Below are 27,181 nucleotides of genomic sequence, written 5' to 3' on the forward strand. Positions count from 1 at the left end.
TTGCAATAGCATCAAATCATTTTATTGATCAAAGATAAAAAAAATCACTCACATCGAGTACTGTAGGTGCCCCTTGTGTAGAGCATGTGCAGCAGAAGATCGGAGCCCCCCGCCAGCACTCGTCTATCACAAGTGCTGGGGGTGGGGGAGGGGTGTCCATTTACTAATATAGAAATTTGTTACACTGATTATTTATACACTAAAATTTTCAATAACTTTTTCACAAGCAAGTCTGAGCGTTCTCATGATTGGAGGGTCAGGTGGGAGGCGTCCCGCGGGTCTCAGGGGAAGGGCAGCATTCTGAAGATGCACGCCAGACAACTACTCGCCACCTTTAATTTTTTCGGAAATGTTGAGATCGGGTCTGAGATTAAGTCTGCGCTTGATTCCGAGTTCCATTCCACTCCATTGGAGATCTTCATAAAAAACAGGAAGCACGATCAGAACAAATGATTATCAGTTCAGTCATTCACACACAGGGGTTGGTTTAAAACGGTCGTGCTTAGCCGTTCACTGAGTGAAAGTACAAATACATTATATATACAGTATCTGACAAAAGTGAGTACACCCCTCACATTTGTGTAAATCTTTTCTTCTATCTTTTCATGTGACAACACTGAAGAAATGACACTTGTCTACAATGTAAAGTAGTGAGTGTACAGCTTGTATAACAGTGTAAATTTCCTGTCCCCTCAAAATAACTCAACACACAGCCATTAATGTCTAAACTGCTGGCAACAAAAGTCAGTACACCCCTAAGTGAAAATCTCCAAACTGGGTCCAAAGTGTCAATATTTTGTGTGGCCGCCATTATTTTCCAGCACTGCCTTAACCTGCCTTAACCCTCTTCGGCATGGAGGTCACCAGAGCTTCACAGGTTGCCACTGGAGTCCTCTTCCCCTCCCCCATGGCAACAAAAGTGAGTACACCCCTAAGTGAAAATGTCCAGACTGTGCCCAATTAGCCAATTTCCCTCCCCGGCGTCATGTGACTCCTTAGTGTTAGAAGGTCTGAGGTGTGGCTGGGGAGCAGGTGTGTTACATTTGGTGTTATCGCTCTCACTCTCTCATACTGGTCACTGGATGTTCAAATTGGCACCTCGTGGAAAGAACTCTCTGAGGATCTGAAAAAAGGAATTGTTGCTCTACATAAAGATGGTCTAGGCTATAAGAAGATTGCCAAGACCCTGAAACTGAGCTGCAGCACGGTGGCCAAGACCATTTGAGGCAGAGAAGAGATCGCTGTGGAGTGTGAGCTCCTGGGGTCAGTGTCCGGGATCTGTGCAGATTATCGGAGCCTCCACGCTGGGAAGTGACCTCCTCTTCCTATATTTCAGTTATTGTAAAAGGTGGAACCGATTGAAGATAACCACTGATAGCTTTCTGTCCGGTTCTGGAACCTGAGGTTGAGAAACTTTTGGCGGTGTGATAAGAAGATTCTCCAGAGGGATACCAGTGGGATTTCTTTAACAGTCGTAACGAAGTGCCTGTTAACCCTTGGGGGTCTGGTGAGTGAATTACCATAAGGGGTGTCACCGGCTGTCAGACTCTTCATGCACTGGTGGTTCTTTCTTGGAGATGGGCTTTCTTTCCTGACCTCCCAAAGTGTGAACGTTCAATTGAAAATTGAGACTTATATGTTTGGGAATGCTCTGAACACTTTTCAGTGACTTTTTCTAATCATAGAATAATTATCCTCTTTATATGTTATTAGTTTATTGTTTATATTTCTGTTTCAGCGCTGTCAATATGGTATATATGAGGTAACAAGTGAACGGGTGTTATATACTATATAGTTTTGGGATTTGTTTTTTTATATGATAGCAGCTTGTCAGTGTGTATTTTGACTTACTTCGGAGGGCGCTGGGATCAGTGGTGGACACGCTTAATATTTTGTGTTTCGCGTGTTTGTTCCAGTGATATTAGTACTTGGTATAACAGGACAGGTTCCCCTCAGAACAGACCTCGCCATGGTCCACCAAAGAAGTTGAGGTCACGTGCTCAGCGTCATATCCAGAGGTTGTCTTTGGGAAATAGACGTATGAGTGCTGCCAGCATTGCTGCAGAGGTTGAAGGGGTGGGGGGGGGGGGGGTCAGCCTGTCAGTGCTCAGACCATACGCCGCACACTGCATCAAATTGGTCTGCATGGCTGTCATCCCTTCGGAGACTGGGCTGCGGGGCAGTATTCCAATATGATAACAACCCCAAACACCTCCAAGAACACCACTGCCTTGCTAAAGAAGCTGAGGTTAAAGAAGATGGACTGACCAAGCATGTCTCCAGACCTAAACCCTATTGATCATCTGTGGGGCATCCTCAAATGGAAGGTGGAGGAGCGCAAGGACTCCAACATCCACCAGCTCCGTGATGTCATCATGGAGGAAGGGAAGAGGACTCTGGTGACAACCTGTGAAGCTCTGGTGACCTCCATGCCCAAGAGGGTTAAGGCAGTGCTGGAAAATAATGGCGGCCACACAAAATATTGACACTTTGGGCCCAATTTGGACATTTTCACTTAGGGGTGTACTTACTTTTGTTGCCAGCGGTTTAGACATTAATGGCTGCGTGTTGAGTTATTTTGAGAGGACAGGAAATTGACACTGTTATACAAGCTGTACACTCACTACTTTACATTGTAGACAAGTGTCATTTCTTCAGTGTTGTCACAAAGATAGAAGAAAATATTTACAAAAATGTGAGGGGTGTACTTACTTTTGTCAGATACTGTATATTTGTTCTATGCATATGGTGCAATAAAATGAATGTAAATAGGCTATATGCTGTACTATCTGAATGTAAATCATTGTATTTGTAGCGGCGGCTCCTGAAGAGCACGCGCTTTGCCTTTTTTTTCTAAAATTAAGGTTGCCTAAACTGCAGTTTGGTTTGGGTTTATCTATCTAAATTGTACTTCTGCATCAGTCTGACTGGACTGTGCGATGTTCAGCCTGGCCACAAGGGGCACTGTCTCTGGTGGCGGGCGTGGAACTATGGTCTGGTCAGGTGCTTAAATTACTCTTCTTTCGGAGCCAGGTCAGTGGGAGTGGCGCTCTCGCTGTGCCCTCTGGGAGAGGGTATTTAAGATGCGGACGTCACATGGTTCGGGGTTCCGGTCCAGTATGATGTGCTGATTACATGGTCCTGGTCCTCCTGACCAGCCCCCGGGAAGGCTATGGCCTGGGGTGCGGATCCACCTGACTTTAATGTCTCGGGCTGGCTAGCCCAAGATAAGGAAACTAAAAGGAGGATTCTGAGGTGGATGGGTGCCGTCTCCGGTTCAGAAGAGACCCATGGAACCTCCAGGGGAGGACTCTTTAGAAGAAGACCAAGTACGGGACCTGGAAGGGCTGAAGTAACCAAGAGAATCCGGTCTTGTGGATATCGCCAAGTAGGCTGTAAGATCCAGGTATCCTACAAGTGTTCTACAGCTTAGCCAGGGCACTTCCCTCCGAGTCCAGCGGTGAAACTCCAGGGCGTGGTCACAGGTATGACCTTTGTGAGCCCTGTAGTTCCACCACTGGTATCAGTAGTTTTTTTATTATTATTTTTTTAATTTTTAGGTGCCCCATTGGGGGACTGTCCCTAGGCAGGATGAGGTCCCCGTGCCCAGAAGAGATGAAGTCCTTTTCTCCAGGGCATATGAAGTTACTGCCCCCAGGTGAGAAGGGGTCCCTGTCCCCAGGGGAGGTGGGGGCCCCTGTCTCCACGTGAGAATGGGTCCCTGTCCCCAGGGGGAGATGGAGGGGGTAAGTAATGGTGTGTGGGGGATGGGTCCTCTCACTCACCATGACCAAGCTGCAGGCCGCACACTCATCCATGTTGGCCTGGGCTCCATCCAGTGTGCTGGATGGGCGATCAGCATATCTCCCAGAAAGGCCTTTCATCATCTGTGTATGACGGGGGAGGAGGGGGGCTGGCAGACAAGCCTGCAGTGTCCTCCGGGGGGCTCTCATAGGGCTGCACTGCATCTGTGTGCTTAAAGTTTGTTTACCCGAGAGAAGTATGCAGTGCAGTGTGGGCCGGACTCGGGGGGGCGGGACTCTGGCTGGGGAGAACAGACATCGGACTGAGCGGCAATGCATGGAGCAGGAGAGGGGTACTCTGAGGAGCCGGCTGAGGACACGGGTCATGCGGGGAATGCACAACTAAAGAGCAGCCAGTGCGATAGTCGAGCATGGAGCTCTGCTAGTCACCCTCCACCTCCCGTGTGCATGGTGCACTGGTACCCCTAGCTGCCTATGCTGCTGCCAGCCATATGTAGAGGGGGCTGCATGGGCCCCCTGCATCACAGGGCCTGGTTGCGGTCGCTACTGCTGCACCCCCTATAGTTACGCCCCTGTCTGTGGCAGAGACTTGTTCCTGAGTGAAGCACCTTGTTGGCTGCTAGAGCTTGTGAGAGAGGGACTGTCCAACCTGAGTGATCATCCAGCTGTGATTGGCTATTCTCTGGATGTAGTCAAAGTAAGCAAGTTCTTTAACGTTTTTGGACTTTGACATTGAGAGGACCTGAACTTCCTTTTCCAACCCTCTGATCCCAAGTTGAAAGACTGTTCAATGGTTTGAGTTTTGCAAATAAAATCCATTCAAGTGGATCTATTGTCAGTCTCAAGTTACTGGGTCACCTACCACGGGACATCCCCTAGACGTCAAACAAGGAGAACGAAAGGTAACAGTAAGCCCAAAAATAACCAGCAGCTCCTTCGGGGGTTAGTGCTACATATTTAATTAATAAATAACACATTTGTCCACTAGATGGCCCTAAGTATTATGTGGAATCCTTATGACATTTTAGGGTGAAGGATTGTTTTTTTTTTTTTTACATTTATAATCACTGTGATTGGTTCACAGTGATGACAAGGACTGGAGCCGTTCTCATTGGCTCTGTGCACTTAATCTGTGCTATCTAATGGCAATTCCGTCACAGACATTTAAAGGACACATTGATTACCTGTGTTTTCTGCTGAACCGTTTATAATCGGTGATCAAGGAACTAGATTTCACCATCCCACTGTTTTTTTTTTTTTTGTTTTTTTTTACAATGGCGCAGTTTTAAGGTGGTTCAGCTGGCCACACATGTTAAATTAAACCGGCCATGGCAGCTTCCATCTCAGTTCCTGACAGGGTCACTTTAATGACCTCCAAGTGGTGGATAAAAGTCAGAAGGTTTTTTTTTTGTCATTTTGAGATTTGTTCATTAAATTGGTAACTAAGTAGATTTTATATCTTTGATTAAATATCGGATCAATTATTAAGACGGCAGTGCCAACTGTAGATATTTTGAATTCCCATCGGGTCCCATATAATGTCTACAGATCATAAAACGTTATCTCCTGGATCACGTGTCTCCACATATTTATTATGTGCCAAAAGTTAAAATTCAATTTTGTATTTATTTTGGCAGTAAAATTACTCTTTAAGCCAGGGGGGTGCCCAACCTTTTGAAGAGCGAGGGCCACTTAACCGACTTGGTTAACCGGTCGCGGGCCACAATGCGTGGAGCGGGCGGGTAGCATGTCCGTGTCCGCTCTGCATTTGGAGAGCGGACACGGACGCAGCCCACGATACTTTTTAGCGGATCGTATTGGAGGTAGAACACAAGTCGCTTTATGTCTGCTACTACTTAGAGGTGAATGGAGGGTCTATGTTGGTTGGACTGTCAGACTGACCGTGTGAAAGGGGTCCAAGGCTGCTTTCACATGGATGTGCTGCGGTTTACCCGCCCCACGCATGCAGCGCAGTGTACCTTTGGCTTTCCTGCAGTTTCCTGCACTTCTATTATATTCTGCAGGTTTAGTGCACTTTCAGAAAGCTCACCAAACTCGCAGGTAATAATAGAAGTCTATGGCTCAGTGCAGGTAACCCGCAGGTAAATTGCTCCGCACCTGCGGTGCAGTTTGAAAGCAGCCCAGTGAGCACTGCAGAACAGATATGCCCATATATAAACTGTGATTTTAGTAATAAACTGGCCTTTAATAACAGTATTCTTTCACATCAGAGGGCTCCGCAGGCCACATGTGGCCCCCGGGCCACTGGTTGGGCACCCCTGCTTTAAGCTTATCGGTGGGTCCCGGGGCTCAGACTGCCCATAATATACAGCATGGTGTAATGGCAGAAGGATTTCCCCCCCCCCGGGATCATTCATAAAGAGATATGAAGCCAGTTACCTGTTCCCCATCTGGTGTCTCGGCGTCTCTCGGAGGGTCAGAGGTCGGAGCGGACAATGTGACGGCCATGTGGGCACATAGGAAGAGGACCAGAAAGAGCCCCATCTGAGGATCTCCTGATATACCTGCAGCAGGTACAGCTCCGTCTGCCCGACGCTCTTCAATCCCCGGACTTTATATTTACATTTTATATTACCGGGAGGACGGGACATCCACCGCCACTCCTTTTAAAGCAAACTTTCAGCTTCATTCAAACAATTCCTATGAATGTTAGAATGGAAGTGAATGGGAAGAAGAGCTTGCAATCCATAACCCGGCTTTACTGAACAATGAAGACGGTCAGTGGCAGCAAAAATCTATCACTCCGGCCTTTCCTTCAGTCTTGCACTAGTTACTTAGTAGGTGAGGGTCAAAAAAAGACTGAACAGTTCCGTTCTGTTTCGCTCTGACAAACTCCCCTACTGGCACTGCCCTAATAGTGTGGGATGGGTGACAGCTGGTAGCCAACAACAAGGAATTTCCAGCACACTCTTTCCAGTAGGTACAAGAGTGAACGATGTTACTTGAATTATTGCTTGTGATATTAACATCCAGAAAACTGATACAATCAGGATGACTTTCAAAACTAAATTCCAGATTTAAAACATTAGTTACATAGTAGTTTAAATTCCAGATTTAAAACATTAGTTACATAGTAGGTGAGGTTGAAAAAAGACACAAGTCCAACATATGTGTGTTTATATGTTAGTATTACATTGTTTATGCAGGCAGTTGATTAGTTGATTCAGTTAGCTGCAGTGTATTTTGTATATATATATATATATATACATATATATATATATATATATATATATATATATATATATATATATATATATATATATATATATATATATATGTATATATATATATATATATATATATATTATATTATATTATATTATATCAAAGTTTATAGCAAAAAACAACCGCCCAGTTTAATGACCCCCTGTTCGTCTGGGAGGGTACAGAGAGCTCCTTGCAGGATTTTATGATACATTTAAATTCCAATAAGAACAATATCAATTTGGAGTACGAGTATAGCAAGGATACAATACACTTTTTGGATGTAGATATAATGAGACAAGGGGGGGGGGGTTTAATTACCAAAGTATATTTTAATATTTTAAACCACAGATAGAAACAGCTATTTACCTTTAAAGAGTGGACACCACCCACAGTGGTTAAAAAATATTCCCAAAGGTCAAGTGATGCGTATTCGACGCAATTGTACATCAGACAGCGATTTCTACTCTCAGTCGGAGACCATAAAGAAACGCTTTATTGAAAAGGGTTATAACGAAAATGATCTAAACAAAGTGGTGGTGGAAGTAGGAAAAATTCAGAGAGAGAAATGCCTCGAGAATAAACCAAAAGAATGCGGATCCGATCAGGAGTGGGGGTTTATTTCAGACTTCCACATCCAGTATAAGGATGTGAAAACGATATTTAAACGACATTGGCATATATTATGTTTGGACAAAGGATTGAGTCAATCGCTTCCAACTTGTCTTACATTTATATATAGAAAGGCCCCTAATTTCGGTGATAAGGTGGTAAAAAAGGTGTTGAACCCCCCCAAAAAGGGATAAAGGGGGTTTCTTTTCTTGTAGACGGTGTCAAACGTGTGCGAGGGTTAACCATCCGATTAGAGGCATGACAGAGTTTATCTCAACAGGGAATAATAAGAAATTTGAGATCAAAGAATTTATTACGTGTAATTCCACCCACGTGGTATATGTATTACAGTGTCCGTGCAATCTGATGTACGTAGGGAGAACAAAAAGGACCCTCAAGAAACGTGTATCGGAACACATGTATAACATCGAAATAGGGTTTAAAGATCATAGTTTGTCTTTGCACTTTAAAAAAGTATCATTATTATTATTGAAATTTTGGGGTGTGGACAGAGTACATCAAAATTGGTATGTGAAATATCTAAAAAAGAATCCCAATGGATATATTGTATGAATATTTTGGTCCCTAGTGGGTTGAACGTCAAATTAGACGTAAACTGTTTTATAAGTGATTACTGATTCCTTTGAATTCTATTCGATCCGTTTTTTAATTTGATGAATTGATTTAACAAATTTAAAAAAATATGATGTGCTATTTTAGTCTTTTTCGTAATTTTATTTTTATTTTTATTTCATTTTATTAGTATTTTTATTTTTATTTTATTTTTATTTTAATTTTTAATTTAGATTTTTTATCTTTATTTTGATTTTCACATTTATATGTATTTTTATTCTCATTTTTACATTTATCTATAGTAGATTTTACAGCTTGGATATTTAAGTGAGGATTATAGATTTACAGTAGGTTTTAGTGCTTAGGATTTCAAGGACGGGTGTCTCCCTATGGGTGTTCGTCCTGGCTTGTGACTCGATCCTCTAGTGTATGGGAGGTGAAGATAATGTCCACTGGCCTATTCCACTGTAGAATGAACGGTATGCAGGGGGATCCGACGGCATTCGGTGACGGACGGTTGTCGTTCCCTTTTGCCATATGCATACTGAGAGTGTTTGTTTGACATTGGGGGATGTGTAGATACCGCCCCTGTTTGCTCACATGTGCTTTACGGCGGGGTCGCACACCACGGATGAGTAGGACGAGTGTAACTGAGACTTACAGGTTTAGTCCGCCTATCGGAGAGTAAGGCTGGTGATGGGTCATTTGCATGCAGGGAGGTGCCGCACAGGGATGAGTGCGGCGCTGACCGCTTAACGCAATCATTTGGATCCTGATGGCCCATTGAGGCTAGTAGAACGATGAAAATGCTTTCCTGGGAATGGTTAACTTAACGCTCCAGATGATATAAAAGGGAGAAAGTGACGTATGGCTCCACCCTCAGATGATGTCAGTATGACGAAACACGTCAGGGTGGAACCATATGACAAACAGTGAAGCAACAGTGATTGGGAGAGGTAGTCCGAGCCGCGAGCCAGCAGAGAGGTATAGCCCAGCGCTACAGGGGGAGTGCGGTAGGACGATCCTTATATATCCGAACACCAGGCTGTGCATAAATGAACTAATGCTCTAAGATTCGTTGATGTTTGTGAGTGTAAACATTGATGTTTTTAAAGCAGTTCTCCACCCTAAAGTGGAAGTTCCGCTCATGTGATCCCTAACCCCCCTCCGGTGCCACAATTGGCACCTTTCGGGGGGGAGGGGGGTGCAGTTACCTGGATAATCCAGGTATCTGCTCCCACTTCCGGGACAGACCGCCGCAGATGCCCCGCCCCCCCGTTGTGTTCTGGGAAACACACAGTTCCCAGGACACAGCGGGGACCAGTACAGACGCGCATGCGCGACTCGCGCATGTGCAGTAGGAAACCGGGCAGTGAAGCCGCAACGCTTCACTTCCCGATTCCCTGGCAGAGGATGGCGGCGGAGGCAGCAGAGAGACGAGCGATTGCTCGTCATCTGCCGCCGACAACGCTGGACCCTGGGACAGGTAAGTGTCAATTTATTAAAAGTCAGCAGCTGCAATATTTGTAGCTGCTGGCTTTTAATGTTTTTTTTAAAGGTGCAGAACCGCTTCAAATTTAAATAAAATGTTATGCTTGACTGAATTACACTATATTTGCTCTCTCTATGCACTTATTTTCGAGACACTGAATCAATGAGCTGTATGTGACGGGGAAGGAGAAGTGAGCTGAGAGTCTACAGGAAATTTTTACATGCTTGGTTTGACCAGCGGGTTCTGGTAAGAATATTACCAAAGGGGGATCCTCATCCAGCACATATCCCCTTGTGTGTGTTTTCTTTGCACGTGTGGAGGTGATTTGGAGTAACAGGCTGAAGTGCAATATATTCCAATACACGAAAAGACTTACCAGTTCATTATATATTTGTTGAATAATGATGGACATTTGATGTGGACTCTTTGCATATTTATTGATTGATTTGTGTGCATCCTATAGGAAAATTTTAACATACACAGCGAACATCTGAATTTTTATGAACGAATAAGCGCTGCTATATCTATATGTAGTTAATTTATTTATTTACTTATGGATCTTGTGTAATATATATATATATATACATTATATATATATTATATATTCCTCTGGAACAACTGTGGGTGAAGGATTGTGTATATGGGATTCTATTAATATTATTATTATTTTTACATTTTTTGGGATATATATATATATATATATATATATATATATATATATATATATATTACACTTTATCCAGTTTAGATAGATCTCACTGCAGACCATTCCTGCTGTACTGTTTCTAATCTACTTCAGGCAGGCAGTTGATTCAGTTAGCTGCAGTATATTTTATATATATATATATATATATATATATATATATATATATATATATATACTGTATCCTGTGTAGCTAGATCTCACTGCAGGCCATTCCTGGTGTATGTATTCAAAAACACTTTCAGGCAGGCAGGCAGGCAGGCGATTCAGTGATCTGCAGTGCATAAAATATATATACTGTCTTCTACATATATATCCACTGCATTCTAGTCCAGCCAAGCCTATACCTGACTACAGGCCATTCCTGGTGTACGTTTTCAACTACACTTTCAGGCAGGCAGGCCAGGCAGGTGATTTAGTGATCTGCAGTGCATAAAGATATATATATATATATATATATATATATCTATACAGTCTCCTACATATATATCTACTGCATTCTAGTCTAGAAAAGACTATATCTGACTGAAGGTAGTTCCTGGTGTACATTTTCAAATACACTTTCAGGCAGGCGGGCAAGTGTTTCAGTGATCTGCACTGCATTCTAGTCTAGCCAAGCCTATACCTGACTGCAGGCCATTCCTGAGGTAATTTTTCTAGCAAACTTCAGGCGGTGTTTTGCTAATCAATTTTACAGGATGTCTGGAATGCCACCAAGGAAAGGCAGATGCTCACAGGCCACTAAAAGAGGGCAAGCAGGCTCTTTGTCTACAGCCAACAGTGCTGGTCATGGACATGGTGCATCCTCAGCACGTGGCCGTGGGGCATGCTTGTCCTTTTTTTTGACTGCTGGCCGTGTTGAGCCACAACATGCAGAAGAGTTGATAGAGTGGATGACAAAGCGTCATCATCCTCTGTCACCCAGGCTAAGACAGGTTTGGCTGCTAATGTGGCTGCCAAAGCGGCCTATTCCATCAGCTCAATGGCATCAGTCACTCCTTCCCTAGCCCCACAATGAATGAATGAATGAATGAATGAAATACTTGTATAGCGCACAATGCAAACGGAATCGCCTCAAGGCGCTGTGACGAGCTTTGATCATCAGCTAGAAGAGGAAGGTCTTGAGTTTTTTCCTAAAAGCCAGGTGATTTTCTTCCAGGCGGATGTTGATTGGTAGAGCATTCCATAGCCGAGGCACTTGGACAGCGAATCTCCGATCCCCCTTGGATTTATACCGGGCTTTGGGCACGAGGAGGAGGTTTTTGTTGGCTGATGGAAGACTGCGGTTTGGTGTGTAATGAATTATTTTCTCCATTAGGTATTGCGGAGCTTCTCTATGCACGCATTTGTGGGTGAGGCAAAGGGTCTTGAACGTGATCAGATTTTTTACGGTTAGCCAATGTAAGCTCCTCAGCGAAGGAGAGATGGATTCCCAGGGTTTTTTCCTGTTATCAGCCTTGCTGCAGTGTTTTGGATCAGTTGTAATCGCGCAAGTTGATATTGTGGTAATCCTATGTAAAGCGAGTTTGCGTAGTCCAGTCGTGAATTAATGATTGTTCCAACTACCACTGCTTTGTCATTCTTTGGGATAAAAGGGATGAGTCTGCGAAGCATGCGCAGCAGATGGTGAGATCCACTGACTACTGCTCCTATTTGTGCATCCATTGACATTTGTGCATCTAAAATAACCCTGAGACTCTTGGCCTTGGTCTTTGGGGAGATAGTCTGCCCAAAGACGGTTGGTGGAGACCAGGAGGTTTTGGTTGCGGGCTTATGATTTGGGTGTAAGATAAGAAGCTCTGTCTTTGATTCGTTCAGCTGGAGGGAGTTGGTGGTCATCCAGTCCTCTATTGATTTGAGGCATTTTTTAAGTTTTGTTGGTGATCTTTTTTTCCATTGATCCGGAAATAAAGTTGCGTGTCGTCAGCGTAAGAGTGGAAGCAAAGGTCTGAGCATCTGATGAGTCGGAGGAGTGGGCGGATGTAAATGTTGAAGAGAACGGGTGACAAAGGAGAGCCTTGAGGGACTCCGCAGGTGACTGCCCGAGATTCGGAGAGGAATTTTCCTAGTTTCACTGTGGTGAACGATTTCCTAGGAAGGACGCAAACCATTGGAGATCTATGTCTTGGACTCTGGCTACTTCTGTGAGTCGGATGAGTAGAGTATTGTGATCTACTGTATCAAACGCTGCACTTAGGTCTAACAGTACGAGGAGACACGGCTCTCCATCATCTGCTGCTTCGAGGGCGTCATCCCAAATCTTGAGGAGAGCTGTTTCTGTTCCATGACCCGGGCAGAAGCCTGATTGCAGCGGGTCCAGGAGTTTGTGAGTATCCAGGTGAAGTTGTAGCTGATGTACTACAGCTTTCTCCATGATCTTAGAAATGGTGTTGAGGCTTGTAATTGGCCTACGGTTGTTTGGATCCTGAGGGTCCAGGTTTGGTTTCTTGAGTAGAGGTTTGACGATGCCTTGTTTGAGGATGCTGGGAACAATCCCTTCGTGGAATGATCGGTTTATGAGGTGCGTTATGGTTGGAGCCACAATGTCGGAGCATTCTTTCAGTAGTTTTGTGGGGATGATGTCAATAGGTGAGGTACTGTCACAAAGTTTATTGATGATATTTTTTATGGTGTCTACGGTAATTGGGGTTAGTGAAAATTTCGGCGTTTGCGGTATTTTGGTGCAGACATCCTCTTTATGTATTTGCTGGCTGAGGTTGGATGTTCTTCTGACAAATTGTTTTCCTGATGGTTTCGACTTTATCGATGAAAAAATCCGACAGTTTGTCACAGTAATCCTGGGATTCACTTTCTGGGGGTTCTAGGCACACCGGATTCATTGATTGATTAACCAGTTTAAACAGTTCCCGTGGTTGGTTTGCGGCTGTTGAGATTGTATATGAGAAGTGGTCCTTTTAGGCTTTGAAGATTGCTTTGCGATAATTCTCTGTGAGACCTTTGTAGTTAAAGTGGTTTTCCTCGGTGGGATTTCTTCTCCATGTTCTTTACGCTCTTCTGCGTTCTTGCTTTAGTATGGGGAGGGAGCCATTAAACCATCCAGAGTTTTTATTCCTGATGAGAGCCCTGCGTTTTGGAGCTACCGAGTCTGCTGATTGCAGCAATGCCCTGTTCAGGGAGTTGAGTGTTTCCTCCGTAGAGTGGTTTAAGGTTATTGTAGTTATCTTGTTGGACAGAGTGGATTTGAAGGATTCGGAATACAGTTTTTTATGTGATCTGGTCCAGTGCGTTGTTGTTACAGGATTCCGTTTTTCCTTTGTGATGTTGGTAGCGATTTTGAATTTGATGGCGTGGTGATCCGGCCATGGCAGAGTGATGTTGTCGAGTATGTTGACGTCGATGTTCTGTTTGAAAATGAGGTCCAGGGTGTGTCCTGACCCATGCGTGGGATTCTTTATCAGTTGCTGTAGACCCAGTTCTTCTAGTTGATTGATGCAGGCAGTCGCGATGGAGTCTTTAGGCTCGTTTGCCCAGAGGTTGAAATCTCCGAGTGCCAGGAAATTTTTGAATTTTAGGGTGTGCACTGCAAAGGATTCCGTGAGGGGTGAAAGAAGATTGGACTTTGGTCCCGGTGGTCTGTAGCACAGTAGAATATGAGTGGTGTCATGGGGTGTTGATTGAAGATGTAGCGTCAGGGTTTCCATAAAAGGCACTGGGTTCTGAGATGATGGTTTGGTGAGCCCCAGGTGAGCTTTAAAGATCACTGCTAGGCCTCCTCCTTTTTTCCCTATCCGGTGTTCGGTTAGGATCCTGTAGTTTTCCGGCACCAATTCGGTGAGGATGGTGTTGCAGTCAGAGGTTAGCCATCTTTCGGTGATGAAGAGGCAGTGTACATTGTTCTCGATGATGAAGTCGTGTACTTCCAGTCTGTGTTTGACTGCAGACCTGGCGTTAATCAAGGCGCAATCTAATTGTAGTGGTTGAGTAGATCTCTTCCTATGGTTGGCAGTTGCTTGTCGTCCGGTTTTTAATAGTTGTTCTCTTTGAAGTATTTTTTGTATGGAAGATGGCAATGTGGTGTTGATGTTCCTTAGTCTGTGGAGAACTTCTGTATTTGAAGTGGCACATGGTCTGTGGATGAGGTTGATGGTACTATGGGCCTAAGATGATGATCCTGATCAGGGTATTGACCCTGAGGAGGGGCTAGGTATCAGACTTGCCACCGTGCTTGAAGCTATTAGCGTGCAAGTTGATCAGGGGATGCCTAATATGGATGCGGAAAGGAGTTGTTGTATTGGGTTGCTGGCTGTTCCGGCTACCTTTAGTTGAGGTGAAGATCCCCGTTCAGAAAATAAATCTGGCTTTGATCCGGAGTAGTCATGGGATCGCGTGAAATGGATATGGAGGCAGGAGGTAGGGGTATGCTAACCTACAGCTGTTCCTGATTGATCCAGAGGAAGGCGAAAAAAAACCCTGACAGTAGCAGCCAAACGTACCAGTGGGGCAAAAATTCCTTCCTGACCCCCGGAGGCGGTCGGACGCAGTCCCTGGATCAATCACTGGGGGGGGGGGGGGGGGTGGAGGTGCGAGCTTACCTGGTTGTGGTGAATCTGGCTTGCTGTAAGTTCACTTCTCCTCAGACAGATAAACGATCTAACTGCTTCAGAGACAGGAGGAGCCCAGCTTGGGCAAACACAGCCTCCCCCCTCCCCCTTGCTGACAAGGGTAAACCACTCATAATAATACATTTAGCTCAGTTAGCTTACCTTCTATCAGGTTGTCCCCTCCTTCTCTCCTCCAGCTGTCCGAATCTCATGCTCATATCTCAAATAAGCCGCGCTGAAGAAGGGGGCGGGTACACTGTTTTCCCATTGGCTGTGGAGGCAGTGGAGAGGCGGAGCAACTACAATCTCTGGATTTTCACATTAAAAGTATGTCGGTAAGGGACATTTCAGGGACAGAAGTAAAAAAAACACAGATTTTTATTTACTGGTTTTTATTATGGCTGACAACCCTGATGGGGCCCCCTAGTGGCCGAGTCACCGAATGGTCAGTCCGCCCCTGGTGTCGGGTACATGCTGCAGGAGGATGCACCGTGTTTTGAAGGCTCCGATGATGGTACCCAGGATGAGGATGAAGGCAGTAACGTGAGCCCAGAGAGAGGGGGTGCCCAAGAAGGACAAGAAACTGGCAGTCATGTTCCCCCAGCTGCTTAACAGGGGCGTGTAATTACAATTTTTGCAGTAATATTTTGCAGCAGGGCTCATTCCTGCGCTCCAACTAGAGTATCTGTGAGGGATTGTAGTGTTGTGGCACCATTTTTTCTGTCCCTGTTTAACAGGGGCACGTAATTTAAATTTTTGATCTAATATTTCACAGCAGGGCTCGTTCCTGCACTCAACAACAGAATCTGTGAGAGGTTGCAGTGTTGTGGCATCACCACCAGTGCCTAAGACCCAATTTTTCTGCCCCTGTTTAACAGGGACATGTAATTACAATTCTTGATATAATATTTCACAGCAGGGCCCCTTCCAGCGCCCACCGAGAGTAACTGTGAGGGCTTACAGTGATCTGGTACCTCCAACACCTCAATCCCAATTTTCTGCAGAGTATATAGGGCAGGCCATATAGTATATACAGGCGGTCCCTTGCTTTCAAACATCCGACTTACAAACGACTTCTACTTACAAACAGAGGCAGACAACAGGAAGTGACAGGAAATCTACCCCTAGGAAGGGAAATTCTCTCCTGTAAGAGTTAATATGGGGAAAAGGTGTCTCCACTGATGCTTTATCACCAATCCTTGTTTCCCTAAAAAGCCCAAATTTTCTAAATCCAATTGTCATTGGGATAGAAAGTGAGGTGAAATCTTCTGAACAGGGGCACAGACAGCAAAACAAATGTTACAGGGGTGATAACCCTTCCCTATGTTATCCAAAAAGCTTAAAAATTTATTTTTTTGGCTGGAGCTACACTTACAAAATGTTCATGTTCCAAATCACAGACAGATTCAACAGAACAAACCTACAGTCCCTGTCTTGTTTGTAACCCGGGACTGCCTGTATACTGCTGTTTAGAGTATATAGGGCCTGGGGGTCCCAAGCCTTTTTTTTTATTTGGTTTCAGGGTTCCCCTTAATATCCATACAAGACCCAAAGGGCCTCGTAATGGGCTGGGGGGGGGGGGTACCCATGCTGTTTGTCTCACTGATTTTCATCCATATTGCCGGGACCAGACATTACATTACAGGCTCAAGCAGTTTTAAATGACTTTTATTCCTTTAGAAATATCATTTTGTGCAGGGACTGTTCTAAGTATGGGAAACATGTGCCACTTTACAGGCATACTATAGACACCCCCCTAGGTACAATATTTAAAGGAATATTTCACTTTTATTTTTTCACTTTAAGCATCATTAAAATCACTGCTCCTGAAAAAACGTCAGTTTTTAAAACTTTTTTTTGTATTGATACATGTCCCCTGGGGCACCAGAACCCTTTTTAGGACAATAACTTGCATATTAGCCTTTAAAATTTGCACTTTTGATTTCTCGCGGTCGAGTCCCGTAGACTTTAACGGTGTTCGAATGTTCGCGCAAACTTTTGGCCTGTTCGCATGTCCTGGATGCGAACCGAACCAGGAGGCTGTTCAGCTCATCCCTAATGTTTACATTCCTTCTAACAACAATAAAAGTGATCAGAATTTTTTTTTCTTCAAAGGGACAGTAAAAAAATAAATAAAATAAATAATAATAAAAAAAAATGTAAAGCGTTCCGTCTCTCCGTGCTCACGTGCAGAAACGTGCACTCCCTCATCATTGCCTCTTATTAGTGTCCACCTGTGTTAGTTCTCCCATATATAGAGGATGTATCTTCCATTCTATGGATAGCGGAGGACCCGCTGATAGAGATGGCCTTGCGGTTCGCCCGGTGGTCGGTTGGCGCCAAATTTTGCGTGTCTTCGCGATTCGTCAAACGGGCGGACTTCTGGTGCTGTTCACGCAGAGGACATATGCGTTTACATTGTGAAAGAGCTTTGACCCATGATGACACATCCATCATGGGGTACAGGACAGCCAATTGAGACATTTCAACACATTCCCCCTACCTTATAAATAGACCTGATCTGGCGGCCATTTTACATTCTGTCTTTTGTCAGTGTAGGGACAGGTTGCTGTGTGGAGCAGGGACAGAGTTTAGTGACACAAATCACTAGGCTTACCTGTAGGTAAAAAAATATCTCCTAAACCTGTACGGTTTAGAAGATAGTCCCCTCGGTATGCGCCGCTGACTGCAGCGGCGCATGCACACAAGGGGATTCTCGGCTGAAAGCCCGGCAGTGGCAGGACCCGGCCGGGATGAAATCTCCCGCGCGCATGCGCGGGAGTGACGATATCGCGGCTCCGGCCACTCACAGCGCCGGAGCCGCGATACCCGGAAGAAACGCAGAGGGAGCATGTCAGCTCCCTCGGCGTGGATCGGACCAGATGTCGGGGCCTCGTTCTAAGGTAAGTATTTCATAATGAGCTAGTATGCGGTGCATACTAGCTCATTATGCCTTTTCCTTTGCAGGTAGACAAAAAAAAACATCTGCGGGTTTACTCCCGCTTTAAGGACTTGCAGTTGCAGCGGCTCTGACCACTAGGTGGCGTGTGTCGGCGGAAAAATAGTGATAGTAGACAGAGACTTTTTCTTTTACCAGAAACTAGAGCGTGTTAGAGAGATATGCTTATGAAGGAGGAAATTCCGTTGTGTTAATGATGGAATTTCGCCCTTCAAAATCAGAGTGTATAGTGTACAGTGTTGCTTTTTGCTTTATGCTTTCTTGCAGGATGCATCGAGATCAGCTGTCAACGTCATCGGAGTCCGGGTGGGCTTAGAAAGTTAGCTGGGTGGTGTGCATACGGCATTGAATATGTCATTGTAATAAGTGTTAATGTTTAACCACTTTCAGACCGGACCATTTTGCTGGTCAAAGAGCAGACCACTTTTTGCGATTCGGCACTGCGTCGCTTTAACTGACAATTGCGTGGTCGTGCGACGTGGCTCCCAAACAAAATTGACGTCCTTTTTTGCCCACAAATAGAGCTTTCTTTTGGTGGTATTTGATCACCTCTGCGGTTTTTATTTTTTTCGCTATAAACAAAAATAGAGCGACAATTTTGAAAAAAACGCATTATTTTTTACTTTTTGTTATAATAAATATCCCCCAAAAATATATAAAAAAACATTTTTTTCCCTCAGTTTAGGCCGATACGTATTCTTCTACATATTTTTGGTTAAAAAAATCACAATAAGCGATTATTAATTGGTTTGCGCAAAAGTTATAGCGTTTACAAAATAGGGATAGTTTTATAGCATTTTTATTAATAATTTTTTATTATTTTTTTTTACTAGTAATGGCGGCGATCAGCGATTTTTATTGTGACTGCGACATTGTGGGGGACCCATCGGACATTTTTTACACATTTTTGGGACCATTGTCATTTATACAGTAATCAGTGCTATATAAATGCAGTGATTCCTGTGTAAATGACACTGGCAGTGAAGGGGTTAACCAGTGGGTGGCAGTGTAGGGGTTAAGTGTTCCTAGGGGCGTGTTACTAACTGTGGGGGGGTTGGGCTTTCATTTAGTGAACACTGATCTCTGCTCCAATCACATGGAGCAGAGATCAGCGTCACTAGTTGTTAGGCGGAATGGAGAAATGTTGTTTACAACGGCACTTCTCCATTCGGCCGCTCCGTGAGACGATCGCGGGGATGCCCGCGGCGATCGAGTCCGCGGGTCCCGCGACCGGACTCACGGGGGTCCCAACCAGCACGGGAGCGCGCCGCCGGCGGCGCGTTCCCGATGGCAGGGCGGCAAATTTAAAGGGACGTACATGTACTCCCATTTGCCTGCCCGTGCCATTCTGCCGACGTACATCGTCGTGCGCTGGTCGGCAAGTGGTTAAGGTAAAAGAAAACTTTAGTCTTTAGAATTACTTTAACATCACTTAGACACTTCTTCTGTACTCTAAACTGCACTCTCCCTGGAAGGCAGTGGCGTAGTGTGGGGGGGAGGGCAGGGGGAGGTTGCCCCAGGCGCAAAATTTAGAGGGGCGCACTAAACTGCACTCTCCCTGGAAGATCTGAATGTCAGTAAACATAAAAAAGACCGGGAATTGCAATAGCATCAAATCATTTTATTGATCAAAGATAAAAAAAATAAAAATCACTCACATCGAGTACTGTAGGTGCCCCTTGTGTAGAGCATGTGCAGCAGAAGATCGGAGCCCCCCGCCAGCACTTGTCTATCACCAATGCTGGGGGGGTGGGGGAGGGGTGTCCATTTACTAATATAGAAATGTGTTACACTGATTATTTATACACTAAAATTTTCAATAACTTCTTCACAAGCAAGTCTGAGCGTTCTCATGATTGGAGGGTCATGTGGGAGGCGTCCCGCGGGTCTCAGGCGAAGGGCAGCATTCTGAAGATGCACGCCACGCAACTGTCCGCCATTTTTGGAAATGTTGGGATCGGGTCTGAGATTAAGTCTGCGCTTGATTCCGATTCCGGGTTCAATTCCGCTCCATTGGAGATCTTCATAAAAGACAACAGGAAGCACGATCAGAAGAAATGATTATCAGTCCAGTCATTCACACACAGGGGTTGGTTTAAAACGGTCGTACTTAGCCGTTCACTGAGTGAAAGTACAAATACATTATATATACAGGGCCAGATTAAGAACATTGTGGGCCTGGTGCTGAGGATTTTGATGGGGCCTTTTATAAACAATAAATAAATAAAAATGCAAACTATTTTTTGTTATAACAAATTAAATTAAAGAGAGAGAGAGGGAGGATGAGAGAGCGAGAAAGGGGATGGAAGAGGTGTGAGGGGTAAGGGAGGGAGGATGAGAGAGAAAGGGGGGGATGGGAGAGAGAGGATGCACATGAGCATGCGTGGGAATGACATCAACACAGCCTGGCCAAGGCAAGTGACCGAAGGCACAGAATCCAGAAGGAAGTCCGGGTGAAGATGGAAGTGCCCGGGCCCCGCCGGATTGATCACAGCACAGCACTGGGGGGCTCAGTCTGACAGGTAAGTGTACCCTAATGTGCTAATATGCTGGGCATACTTGTACATTATGGCATAACCTACCCCAGGGCCTCTAAAAAGTAGTAATGTTAGAAAAGTTTACTATCACAGGAGCCTCTCATGGGGCTCCCTACTGACCCTGTGGCCCTAAGTGCATAGTTGTCAACATTTCAAAAATATTTTCAGGGGCGCTTTTTTTTACAAGTGCTATATTTAGAGTAGCTGACATCCCCCGTGTTCCTCTATACATCACAATAGTAATTACAAAATGAAATAAGTACTAATAACGGGCAGAACAAATATGAGGACTGTGAGATTTCCTTTTAGTTGAACTGACAAAAGTGCCCATTCTAGAGCTGGTAACATTGAGGATGTTCAGTATAATTTTAAAGAACAGTTTTTGTGGGTAAGATGCATAGGGGAGGAGTATGGATGGTATAAAAGTGTGAAGTATGTGCAGGTGAGGGAGAGGAATGTGGAGGGTCTAACAGTGGGCACTATGTACATGAGAGGAGTGCAGAGGGTATGGCAGAAGGCACTATGTACAGGAGAGGAGTGTGAAGGGTATGACAGTGGGCAGTATGCACAGCACAGCATAGGAGTGTAGAGGGTATGACAGTAGGCACTATGTATAGGAGAGAAGTGTGGAGGGTATGACAGTGGGCACTATGTATAGGAGAGGAGTATGGAGGGTATGACAGTAAGTAGTATGTACATGAGAGGAGTGTGGAGGGTATGACAGTGGGCACTATGTATAGGAGAGAAGTGTGGAGGGTATGACAGTGAGTAGTATGTACAGGAGAGGAGTGTGGAGGGTAATGATGGTGGGCACTATGTATAGGAGAGGAGTGTGGAGGGTACAACAGTGGGCACTATGTACAGGAGAGAAGTGTATGACAGCGGGCACTATGTACAGGAGAGGAGTGTGTAGGATATGACAGAGGATGTTATGTATAGGAGAGAAGTGTGGAGGGTATGACAGTGGGCACTATGTATAGGAGAGAAGTGTTGGAGGTATGACAGTGGGCACTATGTATAGGAGAGGAGTGTGGAGGGTATGACAGTGAGTAGTATGTACAGGAGAGGAGTGTGGAGGGTAATGATGGTGGGCACTATGTATAGGAGAGAAGTGTTGGAGGTATGACAGTGGGCACTATGTATAGGAGAGGAGTGTGGAGGGTATGACAGTGAGTAGTATGTACAGGAGAGGAGTGTGGAGGGTAATGATGGTGGGCACTATGTATAGGAGAGGAGTGTATGACAGTGGGCACTATGTACAGGAGAGGAGTGTGTAGGATATGACAGAGGACGTTATGTATAGGAGAGAAGTGTGGAGGGTATGACAGTGAGCAGTATGTAATCATTGTATTCACTGGTAGAACACAATAACACTGCCGGAGTGATCGCCCCATTCACAGGTCAGCGGGTGAGAGGGTGTGGGGGGACAGGCTGGGGAGAGATACTAGTCAGTCCCTGGGTAGGCACTGGTTAGTATCAGAGCCAGATACACACAGGTTACATACGCATGATCGTTATTCTAGCACTAGACCTCCTCTGTAACTCTAAACATGTAACCTGTAAAAAAATTTAAAGCATCGCTTAGTACACAACAAAAAATCGTGGTAACTTTAGTGTTTTATTTAATGAATGAATGGGGAGCAGGTGTGTTAAATTTGGTGTTATCGCTCTCACTCTCTCATACTGGTCACTGGAAGTACAACATGGCACCTCATGGCAAAGAACTCTCTGAGGATCCGAAAAAAAAAAGAATTGTTGCTCTACATAAAGATGGCCTAGGCTATAAGAAGATTGCCAAGACCCTGAAACTGAGCTGCAGCACGGTGGCCAAGACCATACAGCTGTATAACAGGACAGGTTCCACTCAGAACAGGCCTCGCCATGGTCCACCAAAGAAGTTGAGGTCACGTGATCAGCGTCATATTCAGAGGTTGTCTTTGGGAAATAGACGTATGAGTGCTGCCAGCATTGCTGCAGAGGTTGTAGGGTGGGGGGGTTAGCCTGTCAGTGCTCAGACCATACGCCGCACACTGCATCAAATTGGTCTGCATGGCTGTCGTTCCCAGAAGGAAGCCTCTTCTAAAGATGATGCACAAGAAATCCTGCAAACAGTTTGCTGAAGACAAGCAGACTAAGGACATGGATTACTGGAACCATGTCCTGTGGTCTGATGAGACCAAGATAAACGTATTTGGTGTCAGATGGTGACAAGCGTGTGTGGGGGCAACCAGGTGAGGAGGACAAAGACAAGTGTGTGTGTTGCCTACAGTCAGGCATGGTGGTGGGAGTGTCACGGTCTGGGGCTGCATGAGTGCTGCCGGCACTGGGGGGGCTGAAGATCATTGAGGGGACCATGAATGCCAACATGTACTGAGACATACTGAAGCAGAGCATGATCCCCTCCCTTCAGAGACTGGACCGCAGGGCAGTATTCCAACATGATAACCACCCCAAACACACCTCCAAGACCACCACTGCCTTGCTAAAGAATCTGAGGGTAAAGGTGATGGACTGGCCAAGCATGTCTCCAGACCTAAACCCTATTTATCATCTGTGGGACATCCTCAAACGGAAGGTGGAGGAGCGCAAGGTCTCCAACATCCACCAGCTCCGTGATGTCATCATGGAGGAGGGGAAGAGGACTCCAGTGGCAACCTGTGAAGCTCTGGTGACCTCCATGCCCAAGAAGGTTAAGGCCGTGCTGCAAAATAATGGTGGCCACACAAAATATTGACACTTTGGGCCCAATTTGGACATTATCACTTAGGGGTGTACTCACTTTTGTTGCCAGTGGTTTAGACATTAATGGCTGTGTGTTGAGTTATTTTGAGGGGACAGGAAATTTACACTGTTATACAAGCTGTACACTCACTACTTTACATTGTAGACAAGTGTAATTTCTTCAGTGTTGTCACATGAAAAGATAGAATAAAAAATCTACAAAAATGTGAGTGAGGGGTGTACTTACTTTTGTCAGATACCGTATATTTGTTCTATGCATATGGTGCAATAAAATGAATGTAAATAGGCTATATGCTGTACTGTCCGAATGTAAATCATTGTATTTAAATAATAAATAACACATTTGTGCACTAGATGGCGCTAAGTATTATGGGGAATCCCTATGACATTTAACCACTTGCTTACTGGGCACTTAAACACCCTTCCTGCCCAGACCAATTTTCAGCTTTTGGTGCTCTCACACTTTGAATGACAATTACTCAGTCATACAACACTGTACCCAAATTAATTTTGTGTCCTTTTTTTCCCCACAAATAGAGCTTTCTTTTGGTGGTATTTGATCACCTCTGGGGTTTTTATTTTTTGCGCTATAAATGAAAAAAGACCGAAAATTTTGAAAAAAAAACGCATATTTCTTTGTTTCTGTGACAAAATTATGCAAATTATTAATTTTTCTTCATAAATTTTGGTCACAATTTATACTGCTACATGTCTTTGGTAAAAATAACCCAAATTAGTGGATATTATTTGGTCTTTGTGAAAGTTAGAGAGTCTACAACCTGTGGTGCGAATCGCACAAAATGTATCACATCTGATGTACTGGTGGCCGATCTCGCTTCTTGTGACCCGAACAAGTCAGGAAAGTACAAATACCCCCCAAATGACCCCTTTTTGGAAAGTAGACATTCCAAGGTATTTAGTAAGAGGCATGGTGAGCTTTTTGATGTTGTCATTTTTTCCCACAATTCTTTGCAAAATTATGATTTTTTTAAAAAAAAATTTCCACAAAATTGTCATTGTAATAGGTAATTTCTCTCACGTGGCATGTGTATACCACAAATGACACCCCCAAAAAAATTCTGCTACTCCTCCTGAGTATTACAATACCACATGTGTGGGACTTTTTCACAGCCTGGCCACATAGAGAGGCCCAACATGCAGGGAGCGCCATCGTGTGTTCTAGGAACATAAATTACACATCTAACTTGTTGACTACCTATTACACTTTTGAAGGCCCTGGAGCACCAGGACAATGATATGTGACACTGATGACAGATGGCACTGATACGTGGCACTGATGACACTTATGTGTGGCACTGATGACACGTGGCACTGATGACAGATGGCACTAATATGTGGCACTGATGACAGATGGCACTAATATGTGACACTGATGACAGATGGCACTGATACGTGGCACTGATGACACTTATGTGTGGCACTGATGACACGTGGCACTGATGACAGATGGCACTAATATGTGGCACTGATGACAGATGGCACTTATACGTGGCACTGATGACACGTGGCACTAATACGTGGCACTGATGACAGATGGCACTAATACGTGGCACTGATGACAGCTGGCACTAATACGTGGCACTAATACGTGGCACTAATACGTGGCACCGATGACAGATGGCACTAATACGTGGCACCGATGACAGATGGCACTAATACGTGGCACCGATGACACGTGACACTGATGACAGATGACACTGATAAGTGGCATTGATGACACGTGACACTGACAACAGATGGCACGTGACACTGACAGGTGGCACTGATGACAAATGGCACTGATACGTGGCATTGATGACAGATGGCACTAATATGTGGCACTGATGACAGAAGGCACTATGTGGCACTGATGACACGTGGCACTGATGACAGATGGCACTTATACGTGGCACTGATGACAAATGGGACTGGGGACAAATGGCACTGACAACAGGTGGCACTGGGGACAGATAGCACTAACAGGTGGCACTGGGGACAGATATCACTAACAGGTGGCACTGGGGAGGATGGCACTGGGGAGGATGGCACTGGGCGAGAATGGCACTGGGGTAGATGGCACTGGGGCGGATGGCACTTTTTTTTTTAACTTACGGCCACTGCAGCTGTTCATCTCTCCCCTCTCACACGCTTTCTGTGTGAGGATGGAGAGCGGCGCTGAGAGATGATCTCATATGTTTACATATAAGATCATCTCTCATTGGACACGCCGATCGCGCTGTAAACGGCCGCTGTGATTGCCCGTTTACAGCGATCTGTGCCTGGCTGTGTCCGAGGGACACGGCCAGCACAGAACTTCCCCGATGCGTGCCCGAGGCGGTGCGCAGAGGGGAAGTACACAGGAGGATGTCCAGGGACGCCCTCCCGGCAGTTAGAGTCCGCTCTGTAGCCGTCTTTCGGCTATAGGGTGGGCGCGAAGCGGTTAAAGAGAAGGATTGTTTACATTTTTTTTTTTTTTTACATTTATTATTACTGTGATTGGTTCACAGTGATCACAAGGACTGGAGCCGCTCTGATTGGCTCTGTGCACTTAATCTAATGACAATTCGATCACAGACATTTAAAGGACACATTGATTACCTGCGTGTGTTTTCAGCTGAACCGTTTATCATCGGTGATCCAGGAAATAGATTTCACCATCCCACCGTTTTTTACATTTTTTTTTTTACAATGGCGCAGTTTTAAGGTAGTTCAGCTGGCCACCCGTGTTAAATTAAACCGGCCATGGCAGCTTCCATCTCGGTTCCTGGCAGGGTCACTTTAATGACCTCCAAGTGGTGGATAAAAGTCGGAAGGTTTTTGGTCATTTTGAAATTTGTTCATTAAATTGGTAACTAAATAGATTTTATATATTTTATTAAATATCGGATCAATTAATACGACGGCAGTGCCAGCTGTAGATATTTTGATTTCCCATCGGGTTCCATATTATGTCTACAGATCATAAAACGTTATATCCTGGATCACGTGTCTCCACATATTTATTACTTGCCAAAAGTTAAAATGTTATTTTGTATTTATTTTGGCGGTAAAACGACTCTTTAAGCCTATCGGTGGGTCCCGGGGCTCAGACTGCCTGTAATATACAGCATGGTGAAATGGCAGAAGGATTCCCCCCCCCCCCCCGGGATCATTAATAAAGAGATATGAAGCCAGTTACCTGTTCACCGTCTGGTGTCTCGGCGCCTCCCGGAGGGTCAGAGGTCGGAGCGGACAATGTGACGGCCATGTGGGCACACAGGAAGAGGACTAGAAAGAGACCCATCTGAGGATCTCCTGATATACCTGCAGCAGGTACAGCTCCGTCTGCCTGACGCTCTTCAATCCCCGGACTTTATATTTACATTTTATATTCCCGGGAGGACGGGACATCCACCGCCACTCCTTTTAAAGCAAACTTTGATCTTCATTCAAACAATTCCTATAAATGTTAGAATGGAAGTGAATGGGAAGAAGAGCTTGCAATCCATAACCCGGCTTTACTGAAAGTGGTTGTAAACCCTTACAAACCACTTTGACCTACAGGTAAGCCTAGATTAAGGCTTACCTGTAGGTCCAAGAAATATCTCCTAAACCTATATGGTTTAGGAGATATTTGCCCGAAAACAGGCACCGCTGTCTACGGCGCATGCGCCGTAGATAGCGGCGCATGCGCCGTAGATAGCGGCGCGCAGGCGCACTGAGCACGGCATTCTCAAGGACGGAGCTGCCGCACGTGTCGGCTCCCATGCGCATGTGCAGGAGTGACGTCATCGCGGCTTCGCCGAATGACAGCGGCGGAGCTGCGAGACCCACCAAGAAGATGGATGCGGTGGACTACAGGGGACAGCGGTGACTTTGCTGGCTCCTGTGTCAGGTAAGTGACACATAATGGACTACTATGCGATGCGATGCGATGCATAGTAGTCCATTATGCTTTACCTTTGCAGGGATTGAAAGAGGAAGTAAACTCATCAGGGTTTACTTCCTCTTGAACAATGAAGACACAGCAAAA

General features: G+C 45.0%; 1 long non-coding RNA gene across 2 annotated transcripts; it reads right to left on the bottom strand.

Annotated features, from left to right (window-relative positions):
- LOC143997757 (uncharacterized) lies at window positions 1-26,668 on the bottom strand. Of its 2 annotated transcripts, none has more exons than XR_013277733.1 (2): window positions 26,348-26,668; window positions 1-416 (listed from the first exon to the last, which is right to left on the bottom strand). It is a non-coding gene; the product is annotated as an uncharacterized LOC143997757 (long non-coding RNA). The 2 variants fall into 2 exon arrangements; XR_013277734.1 differs by lacking the exon at window positions 26,348-26,668 and adding an exon at window positions 6,165-6,694.
- Between the last annotated feature and the right edge of the window lie 513 nt (window positions 26,669-27,181).

Source organism: Lithobates pipiens, unplaced genomic scaffold (assembly GCF_037356315.1).
Source record: "Lithobates pipiens isolate NorthernLeopardFrog02 unplaced genomic scaffold, aLitPip1_a1.2 Scaffold_19, whole genome shotgun sequence".
Lineage (NCBI taxonomy): Eukaryota > Metazoa > Chordata > Amphibia > Anura > Ranidae > Lithobates > Lithobates pipiens.